Consider the following 4,244-nt stretch of genomic DNA (forward strand, 5'->3'; position numbering starts at 1 on the left):
TTGTTGTTGTTAAGTGCCATTGAGTCGATTCTGACCCATAATGATCCTGTATAAGGTTTCCAAGGAGCAGCTGGTGAGCTTGAACCACCAACCTTGCAGTTCAAATGACTTCACAGTCTGACGCATTAGCCCATAGCACTGTACCAGGATTCTCTCTATATATACATATATAGATGTCACTGGTTTTGCTGCTCTAGAAAACTCAGCCAAAGACAACATATTTGAAGTTGGCGGAATCCTACAAAGGGTGCTTAACCTATACTCTGAAACTACTCCAAATCATCCAACATGGTAAATTAAATGCAATATTGCATCCTGGAGTTTGTGGTGGCATTAGTGCTATCCTTTAAGATATAAGGGATTCATTCCCCATGACCCACCTGGGAACATTTTGCTGTTCACTACAGACAATGGTGTTTGGAGACAGAGGCATAGCACATAAATGGATATAAGGAAGTGGGCATAATCAGATGTTAATTTCAATGAGTATGGAAACATAGTCTACACATTGAATTAAAACTTTTACGTGGAGCACTGGTGGTACAACTGTTAAACTTTCAGCTGCTAACTGACAAATTGGCAGTTTGAACTCACCAGCTCCTCTGTTGAACAAAAGATTTGGCAATCTGCTCCTGTAAAGATCACAGCCTAGGTAACCCTATGGAAGAGTTCTATTGTGTCCTATAGGGTTGCTACGAATTGAAATTGACTAGGTGTGGCGCATCACATCTTCACAAGAGAGTCCCTGGATAGTGCAAACAGTTAACCTGCTCGGCTGCTGACAAAATGATTGGAGATTTGAATACATCCAGAGATACGTCAGAAGTAAGGCTTGAAGATCTACTTGTGAAAAATCTGTCACTGAACACTGTATGGAGCCTGGTTTTACTCTGACACACGTGGTGTTGTTAGTCTAAATCTACTCAAGGCAACTATCTTATTTTGTTTTTTAAATATTCTCAATAGAAACAATGAATGAGTTTAGGAACCCACACAAGGAAGCAGAAATGACCTTATTCATCCCCATTGGGGTCCATTTTGCTTCTTGTCCCTACAGCTATGGGCTACGTGGTTATGGTGCCCAAAGTCATAAATGTCTTCCAGTTTACACACTAAGAGTCTCATTGTGCTATCAGCTACGGATGCTGTTGTTGTTTTTAAGTGCCATCTAGTTGGCTCTGACTCACAGCGATCCTGTATAGGGTTTCCAAGAAACCGCTGGGGAGTTTGAACCACTGATTTTGAGGTTAGCAGTCCCGAGCTTATCCTGCAGTGCCATGCCCATGCATTTATGTACCAGAACCCTAGTAGCAATATTTTTTTACTTACCCTCATATATTATTATTGACCCTGTCATTCTTAGGCTAAACTCTAAAAGTGTTAAATAATTTATATTTATAATGACTGATCTGTTCCCTACCTAGTTTTGTATAAAGCTAATGGAAATTTTCATGCAGAAGAAAAAGATCTAGATTTGTGTTATAGAGATGAGCAAATGTAACCTATGTAATGATTTTTTTAAGTTTTGGTTTATTAATTTTAAATTACAGAATATAGGTTGAAAAGGACAAAAATATCTATGTGAAGAATTTGTTAATAGATTTTTTACTTTGTTTCTTGGCAATATAGCATTAAGTCAAGCCAAGCATTATGGAAAATATCCCATTGTAAAGTTGCATCTTTGAGATCAAATATGCCAGACCAGGATTTATTTCATTTTTAAGTTCTCTTGGTTTTTTGTCTTTGTTAATGTTATCTTGGAGTCCTGGTGTGTCACTGTGGGTTAATGCACCAGACTGCAAAGCTGTTTGAACTGCAAGGTTGGCGGTTCAAGCTCACCAGCTGCTCCTTGGAAACTGCATACAGGGTCGCTATGGGTCAGAATTGCCTCGACGGCACTTAACAACAACATTCCATTGTAAAACTGGCATTTACGGTATCTAATTTTCTTTCCTTCTAGGTGAGTCTTTGGATGAAGTGTATCTTGTGACTTTTTGGAGACAAATCTCAATTCATTGGGATTTATTAACAAAACCATGATTTAAAGTGAATGACCCATGAGTTTAATGCTACAGTTAGTTATCTGGTAAGTGTTGAGAGTCATTAACCCCAAAAGCCACTTCTTGTTGAAATGCAAAATTCTCCTAGACTTGATATGGTATTTCCAGAAAATGCTTCCTTTTCTGGGGTCTAGTTCAGAAATGCTTTGCTCTTCCATCTCCATGATCATTTTAGACCATACGTTACATGCTGAGCTGCTTTTTGTTGTTGCTGGATGCTGGTAGGCTATTATTTCACTGTTAATGGTAGCCTTAGTGGCTTCCCATGGTGTTCCTTCCAAAGTTTCCAGGCCATTGTTTTAAAAATATGTTTAGGTCTTTTACAGCAAATGGTAGTTAATGCATTGTTTGTGAAATAGAGAAGTGGGCCACCTCAATCTGGGCTGGTGGAGAGCCATTTTCAGTGGCTGCTTTGTTATTAACAAGAAAGGGTTTAATAGTTTCTCAGAAAATTCAGCCCCTTTTACTAAATTTACAATCTCAGTGTGGTTTATAGAATTTTAGACACTAGATAGAATCCTGAGTTGGAAATAATGAAAAGAGGTTTTCTGTGGTATTATAACTGGGACTTAAATGTACTCTTATGTATGTTTTCATCTGTTATGCATATACAATCTTTTACAAAGTGATGCATTCAGTTTGTGGTATCCCATTCAAATCTTTACCCATTTATCATTAATTACAGTTACAGAGAGGAGTCTATAGCTTATATAAAAAGTTTTAAATGTGGAACATTCTACCAATTTTTAGAAATACACTAGACCATATAGATATATATATATTTAGAATTCCTTTTGATATGCTTAGCAATCCAATATGGGTAAATGTTCAGGACCAAATGTCTGCACCTTTATGTACCGTCGGGATCATTTGGACTCTTTTTACACACTGTCTATGAGAAGGATTCTGATATGTAGAGATAGATAAAACACACTTTTATATTGGATAAATTATCTATTTTTATAGAAGCTCTGCTACGTACCAAGTACCGGGCATACCAAAGGACAAAGAAGAAATCTGGGAGAATTTGATGTCTGGAAAGAGAGAAAAAAATAAAAGGGTATTTTAGGAAACGGTAAATGGTGTAAAGGCTACTAAACTTTCAAGACTGATGTAGACAGAAAGCCTGAAATGTGCCCATAAGAAATCATAAGTAAACTTGATGAAAGCAGTTAATTGAATAGTAAATGAGAGAAAGAAGATGTAAACAGGGAGTACTGACAATTTATTTAAGAAGCATGGTTATTAAGGAAAGACGGATGGGACATTAGCTGAAAAGTGCAGGAGAAATTATGCTTAATAATGTTAAATCTTCGAGAAGGTTGTAGATTTATGGACACCATAAAGATGGAGGGATTACATTTGATCAAATTCTACTGTGCAGTCCCCACATTTCAGAGGTAATACTTCCTGCCTTCACTAGATATGGGCAAAGGTTGGTCTTAATATTGTTGGTGGTGTTAAGTGCCTTGTTTCAGGCAATACAGTAAACCCTTTCTTGTGTTACTTGGTTAATTGGCATAAAGACTCACAAATGGTCATCTGTTGATCATAAATTCTTATGCAAGAACAATAAAATTCTCCTTGAATCCCCTGAATAAAATAGTCCCTGCTTCTGTTACCTGCAGTAACTGTCAGGAACCTTATCAAAGATCCAGTACCAATCTCTGTGGCCCACAGACTGGACTCAGAAGCAGTTATTTGGAGAGGAAGCAGTTTTGTGGAAAGGAAGCACAAATTTGGGGGCTAATGAAAGGCCTACATTTTTGCTTTCATGACCATTCTGTTCAAGGACTAACTGTGCAAACTTTGAAGTGAGTTAAGAGAGCAGGAGGCTGGCCTTCATAGACTAAACTACCCTGTTTAGTCTGTTGTTGAGTAACTTTTCCATGGTGGATGCTTTCTGGATGGAATTTATGTGATACAAAAATCAACTTAAGGGAGAACAAACAAGATGGCGGATCAAGTGGAATTGTAGTTAAGAGCTCTGCCAACAACAACACAGAATACCCGACCAAGCAGGCTCAGGGGCTGGTCCCAGAACTCTGAACCACATATAAAGGAACATTTAGAAGGTTGGAAGGCTTACAGCTGGGGGAATTTGTGGCAGAAGCAAGAAATCCATTGCTTTCTAGTCCGCGATGCTCGGCTGCTCCAGGAGCCGCCATCTTGGGTGAGACCACG

This window comes from Chrysochloris asiatica, unplaced genomic scaffold (genome assembly GCF_000296735.1).
Source record: "Chrysochloris asiatica unplaced genomic scaffold, ChrAsi1.0 scaffold00139, whole genome shotgun sequence".
NCBI lineage: Eukaryota > Metazoa > Chordata > Mammalia > Afrosoricida > Chrysochloridae > Chrysochloris > Chrysochloris asiatica.